This window comes from Aythya ferina, assembly GCF_964211825.1.
Source record: "Aythya ferina genome assembly, chromosome: 2".
NCBI classification, from domain to species: domain Eukaryota; kingdom Metazoa; phylum Chordata; class Aves; order Anseriformes; family Anatidae; genus Aythya; species Aythya ferina.
In genome coordinates this window covers 76,689,325-76,709,118 of record NC_140297.1, presented here as the reverse complement: position 1 = coordinate 76,709,118, position 19,794 = coordinate 76,689,325, and the positions used below count along the sequence as shown (strand labels likewise).

Genomic DNA, 19,794 nt, shown 5'->3' with positions numbered 1-19,794 from the left:
CAGATAATGGCTGGTGGTGTATGCAAGTGTCCGAGCCTCTTTAGCTTTTATTTATATTTGACTAGAGTTATATATTTATCAATAATTTGACTGGGAAAAATAATTAACATGCCAATATTATCTCTTTGAAGCTGTCTCCTGAGCAGCCAAATCTTTGATTTTTTTCATTCATTCTTGAGTCGATACCTGTTAATTGCATTTTGTAAATATACATTTTTTCAAATAAAATGCTATATTTCTTTCTGGAATAAGTTGTCATCTCCTCCCTTCCCTCCCCCTGCACCCCCCCTATTTTTTTAATAAATTTAATTATTTTGAAATTGTGAAACTAGACTGACAAATGATTACAGGTGCTACCTCAGCAACTTTGATATTCTGGGCATTTTAAGGTGCTACTTCATCTTGGTTCTTCTAGTGGCATTAAAGCTTTTCTTAACTAAAGTCTCAGTTTACTAAGGTAGTCTGAGATAAATATTCAAGATCTCTTCACTTGTTAATGCTCAAACTTGATCATCTGCAGAGGGAGAGAATACAGTCCTGTCTTTTGGTTATTCAATCAGTTTGAAATGTAACTTCAGAAATGAAATATAATAAAATGTTAATGGGCTAAAAATGGTGTATGATTTGTGTGATAACTCAGTTTCAGAGAGTCAATAAACTGAAGCCCTTCTAGATTTTATATTGACATAAACAATGCGAAGTAAGAAATGGTATTTAAAAGGATCATATATGTTATTTCATTTTTTTAAAAGAAGTTCTCTTAATTGGTGGAAGATGTATGAGTTTGCAGGAGCCTAATTTCCAGTGCATTTGTTCGTTCTGCTTGGTTGACTTTTTAAGCTAAATTACACTGAAGATTTAGTGTTCATTCATCCTTTATAAGACACAAGAAAACCCTCATTCAGGGGAGATGTTACAAACATTATAACACCAAGAAAGATTTGGGCAGCATCTCCTGCAGCATAATACAAGGTATACACTCACACTGCCATTGGCTATTACTCACCTCCTTCTACCCTTTTTTTAGATGCACAGAATAACATCTTGTCCTGGAATAAGAATGATTCAATATTAATTGCTTTATTCCATAACCTGTGGAGTTATGTAGTGTTTTATTTCTTTATTTGTTTATCTGCAGATCATGCAGATTCCCACCCCATCCCCTCCAAAATGTGCTGACATTAATAGGGATGTTTATTATAATATATTATTATATTGTAATATAACATTTTTGTACATGATATTTCATAGGTTCATACATGTGTTTATGTGCACATATATAGTCTTTTATTTTACGTATATCATAGAACCATAGAATAGTTTGGATTAGAAGGGACCTTAATGATCACCTAATTCCAATCCTCCTGCTATGGGCAGGGACACCTCCCATTAGACAAGGTTGCTCAAAGCCCCCTCCAGTGTGGCCTGTAAAACACATTTGGTTTTAATGTATCATGACATAAAACTATTCTAATAGCTTGTACATTACTGCCATTTCTTCTATAAGCTCCCAAAATAATATGCATTACAAAATGTGAGGTATGTATATGTATCTAAATGACTTCAAAAGAGTAGAGAAATGCCTTGAAGAGATGGCAAATCTCCTCTGAAAAGTTTATTAGGAAAAATTATATATGTGGCTAGCCATGTTTTATTTGATTAAAGAAGTGTAGCTTAATCAGAATCCTTAACTTCCACCCTGTCATTCATTTAAGACTTACTGCAGTCAAAAGTGTGTCTTTGTGGTTGAGGAAAAGCCTGTGTTTTTATCTCAAGACGAGAGTGCATCTCAAGATGCATTATACTGAATCCTTATCTTCAGTTCTGTTTTTAAGCTAGGAAGTTACCACTGTGTACAAAATGACCCTGTCCAAAGGCTTGTTAAATTCCACACTTTTTCAGTGAACTGGTAAGGATAAAACCAAAATAAAACCAAAATATATTTTCCTAGTCACTTTTGCATATAATTGCTTTCCATTCTTAAGAGAAAACAGAGAGAGAGAAAAAAAAAACAACATGCTATACTTCCTCTTAGCCAAGAAATAAGAGTTACAGTATCTATATAGCTTTTCTGTAGATCACGCTGGTGTTAACCAAATACTTTGCTTGTTAACTGACATTTGTCACCTTACTTTGTTATGGAAGAAGAAGCTTTGGGGCATATCTAACCTTGCCCTAACCTACTGTATGTGCCTGCAGGTACCCTGTTTGGCTGACAAGTAACTTAGGGCTCTGGGAATAGTAATCAGATAATTATTCTCACAGAAAATGTCACAATTATATTAGTTTAACCCAAATAATTTTATAAGCTCTTTTGCCATGTGGAAACTCTCTAGATTGTGAATCTCATGAAAAAGTAGCAGTAACTATAATTAGAAAGACCTGTGCTTTTGTCCTGAATGGTTCATTTGCTCATACACAAAAATAAACCTGTGTTCCCTGGTTATTATTGATTTTCTTATGCATTGCTGGAGAGAGATGGAATGATTTGTGCACAGTTGCTTATATTAGAAATATTCTGGTCTTTGAACTCAATGTATGATTTAGGTGAACAGATTTCCTAAATATAGTTAGCATATCAAAGTTTAACCCTCACATATTTTAACAAATATACCTACTGTAATGCAATTTCCTTCTTTATCATTCTTTGTTCTTCCCTTTTCTTTTCCACAGGTAGACATAAATCTGGAAGTTTTGAAGCAGAGGCTGGATGATGGTACTTCAAAAATGAGGTAATCCGTGGAATAGAACTGCTCATATTCAAGGTAAGGGGATAATGATATAGTTGTTTGTTTTTTTTTAAGTAATTAAGTACTGTCTCATTATGTTTTCCATTACAGTATATTCAAAGTACCATTTTAAAATATTCCAAGGAAAGCAAAGGGTTTTATTTTAAAAAATTGTACTGAGTTTTTATGTCAAGGTTTTGGTAGCCAGGGGGCTGCAGGGGTGGTCTCTGTGAGCAGCGCCCAGCAGCTGCTCCATGTCAGATCAGAACCAGCTCCAGCCAGCTCCAAAAGGGCCCTGCTGCTGGCCAGAGCTGAGCCAGGGAACAACACTGGTTGGGCTTCTGGGAGAGCAGACTTAAGGAAGAGAAAAAACTGCTTTGCCACATCAGCTGAGAGAGAGGAGTGAGACACAGCCCTGCAGACACCAAGGTCAGTGCAGCAGGAGGGCAGGAGGTGCTCCAGGCATGCAGCAGCAGTTCCCCTGTGGCCTGGTGGAGCAGGCTGTCCCCCTGCAGCCCATGGGTCCCACATGGAGCAGATCTTCACACTGCAGCCCATGGAGGAGCCCCTGGTGGAGCAGGTGGATGTGGCCTGGAGGAGGCTGCGGCCCATGGAGAGCCCCTGCAGGAGCAAGCCCCGGGCCGGAGCTGCAGCCCGTGGAGAGGAGCCCAGGCAAGAGCAGGGGATCTGGGGGGAGCTGCCGCCTGTGGGGGACTCATGCTGGAGCAGTTTGCTCCTGAGGGATGGACCCCAGGGTACAGACCCATATGGGAACAATTCTTGAAGAGCTGCTGCCTGTGGGAAGCCCACACAGTATCAGTTCAAGAAGGATGGCATCCTGTGGGAGGGACCCCACGTGGAGCAGGGGCAGAGAGTGACTGTGAAGGAGAGGCAGAGATGAAGAGTTAGGGACCAACTGCACCCCCATTCCCTGTTCCCCTTTGCCACTTAGGGGGAGGAGGTGGAAGAGGGTGGATTGGGGGAAGGTGTTTGGTTTGCTTTTAGTTCCTTACTGCTTTAGTGTACTAGTGATAGGCAATAAATTTTATTAATCTCCCTATGCCGAGTTTGTGTTGCCCATGACAATGATTTTTGAGTGATCTCCCTGTCCTTATCTCAACCTTTGAGCTCTTTTCATCATATTTTTACCCTCTTTCCCTTTGAGGAGGGGGAGTGAGAGAGCAGTTGTGGTGGAGATCAGCTGCCCAGCTAGGTAAAACCACCACAAAAAATGCCAACTTAGATATGTGTAGTAAACCAAACAGTGAAAGAATGCAGATCTTGATACGGCTATTCACTTACATGTATACTCTCAGCATATCAGTAAGAAAGTCAGTAGGTACATGACCTAAATGTAATATCTCTGTCATATGACAGAGATTAGCCTACAAGGGTAACTCCGTAGCAGTACCTGTCATCTTTTAATAAAACACAATCTTCTCGTATCTCTCAGTTGTTATTTGCTCAGAATCTGAAGGGACACATTTAACTTATACCTAGAAAGTCAAAGATACTGATTCTAAAAGGACAGAAACCAGAAGACTAATCACAGTGTTGCTTTTGATTTTCTGGGCATTTTAAGGAGATTAATTTCTGTCCTTTATATCCACAAAGACTGAAAGTGAGAAATAGGGATTTAAATCCAAAATGGCTTTGAAATAATGCATGCTGTTATGAAATAACATAATTGTACTTTGACTGTATGTTGTGAAAATTAGACCAACAGGGCATATTGTCTTGTCTGGGAAACCTGACTTTCTGTTAGCATGACCCAGAAAGAATGCCACTTTGAGAAAAGCAGCATGTCTGTAAGAAGATAACAGTTGTCTTATTTTGGATTTCTTTTTGCATTACTGGTATGCCTTACATAGCAGGTTTGTCTAATCCTAACTTTGCAGTGACCTCAGCTCTGTAGGCTACAATGCTTTGGAGGTGTTTTTTTTTTTGTTTGTTTGTTTGTTTTTTGGCCAGTATTTCCTACCTATGCTTCTTTACTCAGTGAAAAGTTCACTGCTGCTCTCTGCAGGCATTGTTCCATCTCTGACTGAATCTGGAGTAAAGAATTCTTCTAGAAACATTCCTGTGTTCTGAGGAAAATCTTTTTGACATTTCAGTGGGGGTCATGACCTTTCAGATTTGTCAAATTTACTGCAAACCCTAGAACTGCTCTTCTAGATCCAAATAAATCCAAAATATCAAAACATGCTTATAAAAATATTATGCACTTTAATACCCTTTAAAGCATATAGTCTTTGTAAATCTTTATATTACTATTATTTTGAATATCCAGTTGCTATGTAATAACATGGTATGAACATCAGCATGACACTTCTTATAGTACTTGGGAATGAATAAAAAACAAATGAATAAAAATGAATAAAAAACAAATAATGTGGTTATTTTGTAATATTTACTGAAGTTATTTCATGTTCTTTAATGACAAATGAAGCAATTTTTCCCATTATATTTCTGCCAATGTTTTTACCTTTCAGTTTCCTTAAATTCAGAAAATATTTTGTGGATGATAATTAGGAATTTATAGATATGTTTAGCTTCTAACAAAAATTTAATTGGTTAAAAGCTTTTCTCACCCAATCAGGAAAACAAACAAACAAACAAAAAAAACCATAAAAACCACAGTATCATGTAGTTTTCCAGTCAAAATTAGCTGGCATTGCCTCAGTTTCAGTGAAAGAAAAAAAATGCCAGCTGAGGTGAATGATTAATTATGCAGAAGAAGTGCAAGGAAACTGTAAGCTTTGCATGAACAATTTGCAAATTGAAGGTGAAATTTATTCATTCTGTAATTAATTTCTCCACTGTAGTGATGAACAGAGATAAGTGATTGGCCGAAATTCACAAAAGGGGTTGATGACAGAGGTGCAACAGAGGTGATTATCTCTAGATCTTGGCCTGTGCTGTTCTGTTAGACTAGACAGCCTTTGCAATTTACAAGCTATTGTATACTACCTATAGTGGGAATTTTCTGTTATTATCAGCTTCTTCCTACTCACATTTTTTTTCCAGCAAGAAAGACATTAACAGTGAGAGTGATGTCTCATGCATCATCTTCTAGCTTTCACAGTTTAGTGCTAATTCTTTTTTTTTATTTTTTTTTTTAACTCTTTTAAGTTGTACCAACCTTAGAAAAAATAAGGAGGGTTCTTTCCTTCACAGTTAAAACTAGGAAGCTGTCACACTTTGAGTGTACTGTACTTTCAATTCAACTGTCCTGTGACCTTAATTTGAAGAAATTTCCCATCTTATTTTCTTTACTTAAAAGCAAACACTAATCAAACCTACACTGTATTAAAAATGTTATACAATGATATTCTCTTCTTCAGGGTTCTGTTCTTTTGTCCTCATCTCTTAATTACCAATTCAGTGTATGGTGTTTATGACAAAGTGATTATTAAAAACTATTTGCTAGCTCCTAAAAAACTGTGCTAATAGTCTCCCGTAGGCCTTCATTATACCTTATAACTTCATGTTATGCTGCACAGTAGCGTAATTAAAAAAATGTCAGAACTTGGAACTCTTGAATCCTTCCTTTCTTGGGGATGAGAATGTAGCACGATAAATGACCTAATGAGAGAGTGTACCCAAGCCTCTTGGCTGCTGTCCAGTTTGCAGATAAGCTATAAAAGGCTGTTGGCTGTTTTAGGTCTTCCTTTCTTAGGTTATTTTTATTTATTTATTTATTTTACTTTATTTACTGTCCTGGGGCTGAAATTTTATAGTCTTTTAGAAAGCTGTGTGCAAAATTCATTTCATGCTACATTGTGACATTTTTGAACGAAAGGAGAAAGCATTAAATGACTGAAGTGTGAATCACTGTTTGGAGGTTTATGTTACTATTCTTACCATATTGTGATGAAATTGTGAAGGGTCAGAGCTTGAAGGTAAATTCACTTCCTAGAACTTTAAGGCTACTTCCTGACCCCTGCATAAATACCTCATTAAAGAAGAAAATATTTCTAGAAAGGTACATGTTATATTTTATTTTGATTTTTGTGTGTGTGTGTGTATCAGTGTATTTTTCAAAAGCTATGAAATAGTTGTAAGTATCACTCTATGCATATAAAGCCCAGAAAATGCTGGAATTTAACATCTACTTTTCAAATTATATCAAAGTAACAATTCCTGAGCTTCAAGTACTAACAAAAAGAAAACAGTTCACATCTGTTGTTTTCAAAACATGTAACAAAACACAAAATAACACTTTTATCTTTGGGTATGCCTGAGAGCATACAATTTATACAAAAAAGCATAAAGTTGCACATAAATGTAAGTTAACATACAGTCATCTCAAAGCATAGTTTAAATCAAAGCAAGATTTTTCCCTCATCTTATTGAGACTAATCTGTGTAAACCAGCAAGGAAGCAACAAGCTGTGTGTTTTAGCTTTCACTCTATTTAGGTACAACCAAAAGCATCAGTTGCTTTTTTTTTTTTTTTTTCCAAAAATTTTTACTCATCAGATTTCATAGGCAGTTTTCTCTGCCAACATTTGTTCATCCATTTTTATTTTGGCATCAGATGCTATGCTGTCACCTAAGCAAAATCTCTTTTCCCTTTCTGTTGAGTCTGCCAACAAGGTTGCTACTCTAATTAGTACCAATAACGATTTTTATGTGTGCATATTTATGATGTGGGTACTTATCCATTGGGCAGCTGTCCAATGCAATATAGTGATTTTATGTAAACCACTAACTGGACATTAGGTGACAATGATTTCTCATCTTAAATACAAAGTAAATTGTAGTATAAGGTCCCTGCATTATCCTGTTTTCTGTTATGTATTTTGCTTATTCTGATGATGTCTGTTTCCAAAATTAGACTTGCTTGTAGTTATCATGTGATTTGAATTGTGCTTTAGGATGCTGTTATCTAGATAAAAGTTGTCTTTTGACAATTAATGTGTTTCTTTTCCAGAAAGCTTAATGGTGAAAGGCATGCATACTATGTAGATGCTGATCTTTTAACTGGAGTAAAAGACAGACTGGCTTGAAAATGAGACATTATTTCAGCGACATTTCAGTAGGATACTCTCAATTACAGAAAGATCAGTTTTCAAGGTTTGAGAAGGGGCAACCGTGTCATCAAAATCTGGATGGGAACATTCATTGACTTCAGGTAATTTGCCCCTGGGGTTAGAGTTGAGCACGTCAGCACTCTGAAGTCTTTTCTGCTGGGTGACAAAAGTCATTCTACTGCAGCCTGCAGTTCTGTCTCTTTGGCATTCCACTCAAATACTAAGAGCATGAACTCAAATCTAGGGTGTTATTTCATAACCAAATCCCTGAAAGTCTCCTGACTGATCTGTCTCTAGAATTGTATTTGGAACAGAGGAGCTGGTGATTATTTGACTGTTTCCCAAGGGAGAGGGTGATGGGGGAAGGGGGGAGTTACAGATGGATGGACAGAGGTGGAACAGCTGAATTTAAATGTTAAAAAACAAACAGTTCTGTTCTGCAGATACTGATGATAGTTTGGCAAACTCTAGTGGGTGTTTTGGTTTTGATTTTTTTCTCTCTTCTTCCTTTCCTACTATTCCTGTAGCAAAGATGTTTGCTCACCCGAGGAAATTTAAGACATGCTACTAAGAAAAACAAAGGATGATGTATACCAATAGCAGCCACAATATTTTAGCATGAATGCAGAGTTTTGGTGAATTATCTGGCACCAATGTGTTGTTGCTGTTTGGCTTTTTTCCTTAATTCAAATTGAACAAATGACAGATTTAGCTTTGTAGTTGGGGACTTACGGTAAATTTCAGTGTTAACCTGAGGCACTCTTTTTAACTCTGTTGCTTTGTTTCCTTTACAACAAGAATACAAAAACTGCCTAAAACTGCTGTTTGGTGCCAGTCTTTTAACATCAAACTATGCAGAATATCATTTTATTGTTTTAGAATGTGACTGTCTCCCCCCTTTTGTTTTCCTTTACTTCTAATATAAAATATAACAGTAAAAATATAACAGTAAAACTGTGTACGTGTATGTCTTCTCTTTATAGTGTTCAGTCTCAGACCAAGTTTTCTGACTTTAGGATACTTAGTTATAGCTTATCAATAATTCCTCAATAGTTCCTCCTGTTTGTTTTGAGCATGTCCCTAAGTCCATCCAAATTCTAATGTGACGTAGCTGTGTTATACACATACTGAAATTCAGCATATCTTTGGGTTTTTTTGGTTGATTGGTTGGCTTTATTTTTCTGAGCAGGGCTGTGGTTTACCGTCTGTTTTTCTTTCTTGTTTTTTTTTTTTTTTTTTTTTTTTTTTTCACAAAGCCTACAAATGTAATTTCTGGTGGTATTTAGATGGAAAAAATATGCTTTATTTGATTTTGTTCTCTGAAAAATATAAATTCTTTCAAGCCTGAGAATTGATCTAAAGCTGTTTTGCTGTTTAGTAGTTTTAGCTGTTCTTAAAATATCACCATCACATTTGCCAAATGCAAAATTGATACATCTAATCTATGTTCTTCCAACTTTGTTATCAAGGGAGGAGGGGTTTTTGTGTATTTATTCATTTCCTTGAAATTGCATAGTCATGCACATTCTTATTTAAGTGAAATGGGATGGCACTAAGCCTCCTGATACATAGATAACAACATTGGTATATGATAGTAAAATCACAACCATGCTGCTAAAGCAAACATCAGAATAAAACCTGTGTAGAAAAATGTTATTTACGTGTGAATGCAGAGAAACATATTGATGGTAGAAAGAAATCAAACAGGTTGTTGGGATTGTTTGTACCATTTCCAGTGCCACTGTTACTGGATGGAAACTAAGAAAAGGAAAGACCAAAGAAAAGGAAGAACTAATAACTTTCACATTACTGTTATTGTGGACATCTTTCATAGAAGAGTTGTTTACACAGTATCATAATTTATATCTGCAAGTAAGCTTCAGGGGTGTTTAAGCCAATACTAACAAAAAATAAAAAACAACTGACTGACATGAAAAGGGGAAAGACAAAGAATAGTTCTAGTGAAGTTAAGTAAAGATATTTTCTCTGTTATATTTGTTTTCATAGCATTATACAGAAATAATGCCTTTTGTCCAAATCAGATTACATCTATTCTAGCAAAATTTTTCTGCTTGGTTGTATTAATACAGCATTATCTAAAAATATATATATATATTCTTTCTGTTCATGCCGCTACAAAATATGTTACGGTACTTGAAGAATGCTACCAATAATGCAGCAATCTTTATGGAAGTTTTAGATCTTTTTCATAATCATTGGAGAAAACATAGACAGGTTTGTACACAATATAGCTGTTTTATTGACATCCTTCTTAGTAGTTTCAGCTTATGTGTGTGAAGCCTTTTGTAGGAATTATGTTCTATTATACCATGTTTATGGATGTTTTCTAGGTAACTATAAACTTTTTTATTTTACTGTACTAATACTTACTTTTATCCTCAGAACATTTGAACACTGTTACAAGACTCAATGATTTATTAAAATAAAACAATCTTAGCAGATAACAGTATATGTGCACTCTGGAATAACAGCAATGAATGAAAAAATGAGTATTTCATTCCTTGGAGACTCCTTCTATGGAAGAAGCATGATCATCCTTTGATAAGAAAGCTTACAGCTTACAATAATTGGGAAAAAAAATGTGTTTGAGTTAAAATCAGATGCCAGAAAGTCATAGATCTCAAACAAAGTTTTTGTTTTTATCCATCATGATAGATTAAAAGAGACTTATAACAGAAGTCAGGACACTTCCTGGCATACACATTGCCAGGATTGCCTGGAGAATTAGAGGAAGTGGTGTTATTGTCAGAGCAGGAGCTCCAGCTGATATGAACATTACTGAGTGGAACAGAGTGGTGACGTTGGTTTTAGAAGAGTGGCATTTTGGACTGGGTACTGCTCTGCTTGATGTTTTTTGAATTTATTTTTTTTGCTTACTACACATACTCCAAAATATTTTGCTTGTCTGTCCTTCGTGAACAGTCTTTTGTTCCTAGCACTGTGTGTTCCTTCACAGCACTTAGGCTGCCTAACATGGGAGCCTCTGTTCCCTTATTGCCACCACCTCCCTCCACTATTTATCTCTATTGCTTCCCTGCTTTTTTACTCAGACACCATTTTTTTGTTGTTATGTCCATCCTTTCATGTCTTCTTGGAAACAATGTCTCTGTGTGGGATCTGTTGTCATATTTTTGTCTCCACAGTACCTAGTGCATTCATGATCACTTAATGAATAAATAATAAAAATTTCAAATACGGATGCACACATAGTCACTGTAAGAAAACAAAACAGACAAACAATAATAAGCTAGTACATTTTCAGATTCATGCATGCAGAAATTAGGAAATATTTAACCTATTTACCCTGAAGTTGACACACCGTTGTGCATAAGCATCATTATATTTTGCTGAATTATTTGATTGATGGCACATAATTAGCAGTTTTTTCCTATTTAACAACAATTCTGCTTTAGCATTATTCAATATACAGTTTATGGCCTTGTTTGAATCCCACTTTTAAATCCTGCTTTTTTTATAACATTCTTAAAAACTTCTTTAGTCCTTAACAGTACAACGGCTGAACATTTTCTAAGTATTAGCTGATCTCCTCAACATGTTTCTGAAGCGGGGGCATGATGCTGACCCTTTTCCACAAAACAGAATTTGAGGCATAGAGAGAGACCACACTCTGAAGTACAAGCTGACTTAGTTCACCAAATACAAGACACAGAGCACCAGACCTCACTTTCACCATTTTTTGCCCTTGTAATAGCACAGTGTGTGCTGCAGCTGTGTGTTCAGCACTTCTTTATAGCAGACCCACCTTTTTAGTGAGAAACTTAGAAATCAGAGAGTGTAACAGGCAAACACCTATGAAATAAATCTGGTTCAAGTGATGTGCTCAGCATCATGCAAAGATAAGTGACAGAGAATTAGATATAATCTAGTTCAAAGGGGAATGTTTTCACTGTGAGAACTTTTCTATTTTCCCCTCCATTCAGTTTCGTTCACGACACATTTTCTGGCTTCTGCAACATAAAAGGCAATGTTTTCTAGACAACTTTTGCCTTGCCATGGCTTACCCAAAGGCCGCTCCATCTTGTGCAGTGAGGAGGGATGCTTTAGGGAGTATATGAAGGAAAATGGAGAGGAATTAGGACAAACATGATAATTAATTTGGCATCTTTAGTTGTAAAATTATAAATAGATAAACAGTTCTGTCATTTGTTAATTACAGAGTACTTGTTTTTTATTGTTGTGTTTCTGTGTGTGACTTTACAGAGGTTAAGAAATATATCAAACATGGAATAAAAACAAGCAGAAATGGGATCGTCAGGTTCCACACAGCTCGTTGTTAGGTTTGGAGTCTTTGAAAATACCATACTGATCTCTGTTTCCTGAGATCGGTTACTGATGAAGTAACTACTATGCTTAAACTCTGCTTTGAGTGCAGAGAATGCTAGTAGGTTTGACAGCCACTTTCTGATGTGATACTTCAGAAAATGGGGTCTAATTCCTTTTTTTTTTTCCTTTCTCATCTTTCTTACACTTCATCATCTTTCTACAAATGCAACTGTTGGCTCTTACGATTGTAGCCAAGTTTGCAACTAGAAAAGAAAATGAAAGAAACCTGGTCTAGTGGGAGGTGTCCCTGCCCATGGCTGGGGAGTTTGAACAAGATGATCTGTAAGGTCACTTCCAACCCAAACCATTCTACTATTCTATCACAGTAGATCCATTATTTTCAGAGAATAAAGTTGCCCACTTTGAAGACAGAGATGACATAAAACCATCTGTAATGATCTGTTTCTCTCTTTCCAATGTTTGAGTTTTGGTGTTTGTTTTTTTCCGCTTTCTTCTTTCCTCCCCGCCCCAGGTTTCCTTGTTCAATCTGCATGAATTTGTGTTCTAACCCCTATTCTGCCACTGTTTCTTCTTTCTTGGTTCTTTATTAGAAATACAGCTTTTTTTTTTTTTTTGCCTTTTTTTTTTTCTTTCCTTGCTGGCCAATAAGAATGCATCCTCCAGCCTCTGCTCCTTCAGCTCCTACCACTCTTCCTTTATCTTAATGCTCGTTGACCTAATCTGTCCCCATTGGTAAGCTTCTCTGACTCAAAGGCCAGCTGTACCCTGTGGAGTTTCACATTCTGCCTTCAAAGCATGAAGGTTGCTTTACTCCTGTGAGAAAATTCCAGCAGTATAATTTTTCCTCATTCTCTGAAATCTCAGTATTATTTTGGCTGAAATGTTTTTAACATTTCTGCCTGGGGCGAACCATCAGCATAGAAAATTTAGTCCTAAATAATTTGTTTGGTAAATTTATAAGCAACTATAAAAGGGCTCTTCTAATGGGAAGTATTAGGCAGTTTTATAAATGGGCTATGATGCCACCTTGTATTAAAGTTACTGCTGCATATATCTAGATGAAAAAAGTGGATGAATGATTGTTTTGCCTGAGATATTCCTATACTATCACTATCAAAAATGCTGACCTTTAAATAGTTGACCATACAAAAAAAAAAAAAAAAAAAAAAAAAAAAAGGAGTTAGTGAGTACACGTGGCTTTTCTAGTGTTCAACAAAGTTAGCCCAATTTAAGGAAGCAAGTGTGACTATCAGAAACTATGCCTGAATAAATTCATATATCTCTAGGGTAAGGTTAGTACATTGTAGTTGAATAAAACACTAATGGAAATATACCAAAACTCTCTGCAGGGTAGGGTGTAAGTGCACACTTCATGATTCTGGAGTTCTTGTTCCTGAATAATTCCACTAGATCATTGTTTTCAGTTTTTACTTCAGAGTTTGTTGCAGCACTCTATGTGTGTGTGCACACGTGCATTTCTAAACTTTTTATATATACACCAACTGTTCTTTATTTCCCACTTTGTGTTTACAGCTTAAATATCAAAAGACAAAATGTTAAAAGGAACTAAAGCTTTTAACTTTATTTTCAACACTTGATATTTTATTCATTATCCAAAAAATAATCCAACTTTAAAGCGATACTTCCCAGCCATGTATATTCATTTCCACATATTTGTGGCTCTTTTCACTATAATTTAATTTATCTGTAGTACTAAGCTGAAAGTGCAGCTGCTATTCTAAGACAGTCTTCAGCTTTCTGCTGCATGCACCTGGTACTTTTAGGAGGAGAAACATAGCTCTTACAGCCAGAAAAGATGATTCCTTGAACTTCATCTTCAGATCAAGGTAAGATGATTTGCCCAAAAGAAGAGCTCCCACTTTTTCACAAATAAATGGGTCAACTTCTAAGACATTGCAGATATCTCAATATTGTCAGTTCCACGTGGATCACTGGGAACTGTGGGAAATGTCAAATGCTGGCAGTGAGATGGAAGCTTGACTTAGATTCTACACTCTCCTCCTTTCCTGTGAAAGGACTAAGAATGAAGTTCTTTGGAAAGCAGGAGCAGATGGACATATGGCAATTCTAACTTTCATATTGTTAGAGCAATGGCAAAGAGGGAAAGAAAGCAATGGAAAAATGTTTACTGTTTGCACTGTGTATTTCTGTGCCCAAGTACAGCCAAAACCTTAGAAAATCATTGTCTTTCCTTGAAAGATAAAAAATCTATGATGGTAGATAAGTTTGTCAAAACCAAATTGTTTTATATGCGGTAGTAGGGTGACTTAATTTTTCCCTTGACATTTTGCTGCTTTGCTTCTGTCTATGGCGATGATGTGTTCACATGCTAGTGTAGCATATTACTGAAATGCTCATTTGCTCATCTACCAAATGGTTGCATTCAGATGATGGGTCATTTCTGATACCAGTTGCTTATATTAGAGATTGATACTAGGCAAGATAAAGATCTTTGTTGTTGTTTTTGTTGGTTTTTCTTTGGACTGATAAGTAGCAGTTGAAAACAAGCAAATAAACAAGCGGCCTAAATCACTAGCAAAGAAGCAGCTGGTGATCTATCTCGTCTTGTATTAGATTTTCTAATGATGAAATAGTTTTTATTGATACTTGAATCCGCTCTCAGAAATGCAACATTTTTCAGCTTCTGTTTAAGAGATTTTTTTTTTTTTTTTTTTTACAACCAAAGAAAGTCCTTTATGACACTTTCTGCATAGAGCAATACTGACATCCATTGGCTTAATCTTATGTGCCTATTTGTTAGATCTCTTCTAAGTAATGCACAGGGAACTCTCAACAGTATCACAATGATATGATCCAAGGAGGATTGTGCTGAGTCCAGTTTGCTGTATTAGGAATGTGTAACCAGCACAGATTAACTTGATGGAAAGGAATATATCTGCAAATTGCAAAGTCCAAATACAGTGGCTGAAATAAAATAAATATAGGCATTGCAAGTATCAACTGCGGAAAAAAAAATAAATAGTGGGGGATTTGTAGTGGTGCTGACATTTTTTTTCAGATGACCCCTGGAAATGGGAAAATATCTAATATTATGTGAACCTGTCTTGTTTTATATTAATCATAAAACTGGCGAAGCAGGAGAAAAAAAATGTTTCTAATCTAATAGCACAAGCAGCGCAGTGAAGAAAATAGCTACCCTCTGTGGCTGCATCTGAGCCCTCTGAGGTTGTAATTTAATTTGGCACCATGCTAATTTATATGTATATCTTATAAACATCGCCGTAAGATCACTGGTGGTATAGAAAAGTGGTTATATTTAATCAAGAAAAATACACCACAAAAAGTGATGCTGTTCTCAGCATTACCGCGACGAGCTAAGTAGCTGAGGCTGATTACCTTAGACTTCAAAAACAGAGAGCCATTCTGTCAGCGAAGGGAGGGCGACGGGCTTTAACAAAAAAGCTCTCCGTTGCTGTACCCTCCCACTGCATTCAGTTGCAAATCACTGTGTGCTTGGAAAAGCCTGCGCTTCCCTAGTCCCCAGCCTTCCCAGGGTAAGTGCTGCGGCTCCAGCAGCAGCGCCTCTCCCCTCTCCCTTCCTCCGAGTGTGCCTCCGAGTGTGTCCGTGTGTCTGGCTGGGTGGCTGTGCGGGTGCGTGGCGTGTGTGGTGGTGGTGTGTCTTTCCTTTTTTTTTTTTTTTTTGTTCTTCTTCTTTCTAATCGGGAGCTCTGAATGAAAGCCAGGCAGAAGGAGAGCTCCCCCTTAGCTTTGGTTCCCTGCTGTCCAGAGTTAAGTGATGCTGGGAGAAAAAGCCTGAGTTAGATCCAAGTGGGATCAGTCTTAGAAAATAACAGCAGAAAACAAACAAGAAAAGGACTCTTATAGCTCATTCTTCAGTTTTCTTTGGGGTGGACACTACTTCACTTTGTCAGAAGCAGAATAAAAGGTAGGAGCCTTTCTTACTTGCATTTCCTTAAGCCCCTTGTAGTTGCTGTTGTTATTGTTATTAGAGCATGAACAGCATGGTATTTAATGTAATGCATAAAATTGCTCTACTGTATGCAACTTTTTACATTTCATAAATATGCCTCAGGAGTAATGAAACAAGAGTAGGAAGCAGATGCCGTATATTTTGTCCTCGAAGTAAACCGGTATCATATGTATTGAAGATTGAAATGCTCAGCATGTTATAAATCTTTTTTCTTTTATTTTTCTCTACCAGTGTCAGGCTGTCTTTGGAGCAGCAGTTGCAATCTGTATTCAGTTCTTGCAACTATAATGGGGACAACAACAATACTACTTGAATTGAAAAAAGACCAATGTTTCATAGTGTAACTGTTATGAGCATAGCATGAAACATACACATACGTGCCCACACTTTCTCAATGCCAGGGCAAGTCTGTTACAGCTTTGGCTGCTATTGGTTTTGCCCTGAATTGAATTTCAGAATAATTATATGCACTTAGAGCAAATGTTTCTTTATGAAGGAAATCCCTATGGAGAGGGATGGTGGGTGGATACAGGCAATATTTCAAATATAGGTACAGAGCTATATACACACCAATGGGGAAAATATTGCCAGGTTTGACATTTCAGTAAGGGGGGGGAAAAGAGAATTGAGGGAGGGAGAAAAAATTTAGCCTGCACCTGTGTGAGCATTTATTGTCACTGCTGCAATAAAATCCATATTTGATGTGGTGTTAAATTAATGCAGCACAATACAAGTCTAAATCCATGTTCCCACTAACTATTGGTGGCATTGTCAGCTGCATGAGAAATTTGCAGTAGACTAATACTGTACATGATACTAGTTGCAGCCATAAAAATCTAACAGTCCTTCAGCTTAAGAGAATGCATCTGCACGTGCAATCGGTGACAAATAGCAACCAGCATTTTAAAACTGACCTATCATCTCTGTTGCTTCCACACAAATGGAGCTGTTTCCTATAATCTTCATCTTTCATTTCAGTAAAAGCTTCTGTATTACCCCAACTACATATCCACTGCTTTGAAGGTATTTTTTGAATTATACAACTCGTTGTTTGTATATGTATATATGAGTGTGTATGTGTGTGGTGTGAAGAAACAGGTTTGTTAAGAATTATGGTCTTGGTTGCTTTTTTTTTTTTCCTTTTTTTTTTTTTCTTTTACGCTAGTAGGCTTTGCATTTACATGGCAGTGTTACTGGAGGGGGAGAACATGGGTGGGAGACTAGAATGTACTTCTGAATCCCTAATTATTTTTAAATATGCCATGTACCAGGAATATCATGAGTCTGATACATGCATTTATTGAGATTTTCTAGTTAGTCAAACTTTTGTATTAATTGGTTACTTTTTGAATGTTATACTAAGTCTTTGCTATTTTCAAGGAGAAGAAAGAATGAACGAACTTAGGGAACTGGGAAAGGCAAATAAAAAAGACAAGTTATGTTTCCCTGAGTTGAAAACCAGCTTTTTAGAATCAATGTGGGCTTGCATCAGGAGAGGAATAGTTCTTGGATTATAAACTGGTAATCTAGTTTGTGTCTACAGGGGGTATTCCCAAATTTTTATATACTTTCTTAAACAATAATATGAATGAAAAGGTCATTTCTGTAGCAGTTTTCTGTTAATTTTAGTTTAGCTCCATCTTCATGCTTTCTTTGTGTGTTGCCAAGATGATTTTATATGCTTAAGAAGGAACTTTGTAATGTTTGAGGAGTGTTGATTGTGATACAGGTATTTAAACTTGAGACTGCTGCTAAGGGTTTTATTTTATTTATTTTTTATGTATTGTTGGAAAATGTCTTGGTTGCTTGCATTGCCAGCAATTTATATTTATAATTCTGTAACAGTTAATGTCAAAGAAAATGGCAAGATCCATCTCAGAGGGACTGTATGTGGGAACTTACATACTCTGTGAAATGGTCTTGTTGGTTTCCGTTAGATCAAATGAGTTTATATCTACTAAAACTTCGTATTTGCTTGTTCTCAGTAGACAAAGGATCTGTGAAGAAAGTGGTGACATACTAAAATGTGCTCACTGTAGACACTGTGGTTTCTGTTCTTTTCTGTGCTTAGACTTTATTAAGGAATGCATTCAAATAATGCCATGTCAAAGCAAGTGAGCTCATCATTAATTAAATGTAGAGAGATACTCTTAATATGCACATATATACATGTACACCAGTATACAAATTTCGGCTAAGTGATATTGGTTCTAAATTTTCCTTGTTAAATAATTAATTGTAAAAGGCAGAAAAGGTTAATTTGAGAATGATATCTACCTCTATTTCTGAGAAAGTAATTTCCTGATCTCAACATGATTTCCCAAGGAAAAAAATGACTGAAACAGAGCCTGCCTCATCTGGGTAGTTCTCTGCAGATAAATTAGTTTCTATGTCTGTTAACCGTATTCACAGGCAGGTTGCAGGTGAACATTCACTACCTTTGAAGTAGAATAATTTTATATACACCACTAGGTTGCAGCACTAGTGCAAAGGGTCAAATTAAGATTGAATACTGTTGAATTGAAGCAATGGGGTGACGTTTCTGACTATAATCATAGCAATATTTTGAATTAATTCATTATTATCACTTGAAACCAAGTTTGTAAGCACCAACACATCTTAATTGGACTTCACAATATATCATTGCTCATATATTTGAAAAATCTGATGCCCAGTTAATTATTTGATATTACATAAGAGACATAAATGAAAGGGAAAGACAGAGTAAATAAAATATGAGTTTAAGAAACATTTTGTGAATTTCTTATAAGCAACATACACATATATTCTGTATTATCATTATTATTTATTATGGGATATTTCATGACATACTAGTTGATGTACCATTTATATTAAGAGAAGAATATTGAAATTCAAATACAAAACTTCTTTTCTTGTCAACAGTTTAAGTATGCCAAAGTAAAATATTATGAAGGGTGATTTCACTGTACACGTGGAAACCACAGAACATTGTAAATTGTTCTGAATAATATGCAACTATCAATGAAAACATGTGCAAACTCAAGGTACACTTCACTGAAACCTTCATTGACCATACTTTATGACACACACTGCACATCCTGCACCCTCAAATCTACTAATGTGGACACTTGCTTTTTCACGAAACATGCTTCCTCTACTGTCCAACTTCTGGCAAAACTTGATTGCAAAAAACAATGAAGAACAGTATTCTGAATTCTGTCTTGGACTAAATATTGCCCAAAACTATTCAGGCCAAAAGGAACTCCTCTGTTGAATGTTTTTTTTTTTTTTTTTTTTTCCTTTCCTGGATTTACACTTCTTCATATTTGAGTCCTTGGCATGGTGACTTGACTAACTTGCCCATATCTGTGAGTTAGAACCTCTACAATAGAGCAATAGGAAGTAATCCTCATCCCTGGGAAGCTGAGTGTGTTATAGTCATCAGGATGTATTGCTGCACACAGGAAAATAAAACAGCCAGATCCAAGCACTGTGTTTATTTTTTTTTCTTTTTTCTTTTTTTTTTTTTTTTTTTTCCTACTGTGTTTTGATCTGGTGGCCAACCAGAACACCACCCAACCAAAGAGCTATTGAGCTTTTGCGTTCTGTTTGCTGGCTTATTGCTTGAGTTTTTAGTATGTTGAGGATTTGCCAAAAATCTGCCAGCTGAGACTTTTAATGCCTTTCTTTGTACATGCAGTCTTCCTGATTATTAAACATCAGAGCCAGTTACATAAAGTGTGTGTGTG

General features: G+C 36.2%; 1 protein-coding gene and 1 long non-coding RNA gene across 10 annotated transcripts in view; both read left to right on the top strand.

Annotated features, from left to right (window-relative positions):
* The window catches only part of LOC311432904, a 587,624-nt gene that overhangs the window by 17,128 nt on the left and 550,702 nt on the right, over positions 1–19,794 (top strand). The gene's annotated exons all lie outside the window — the stretch shown is intronic.
* Positions 15,517–19,794, top strand: part of CDH10 (cadherin 10) — a 111,758-nt gene continuing 107,480 nt past the window's right edge. For 4 of the 9 annotated variants that reach the window (XM_084510290.1, XM_084510293.1, XM_084510294.1 and 1 more), the window contains exon 1: positions 15,780–16,018. The gene's annotated coding sequence lies outside the window, so the exon portion shown is untranslated. Of the gene's footprint in view, positions 15,627–15,778; positions 16,019–17,067; positions 17,087–19,794 lie in introns of those variants that run through there. The other 5 variants (XM_084510291.1, XM_084510298.1, XM_084510296.1 and 2 more) reach the window with 3 other exon arrangements.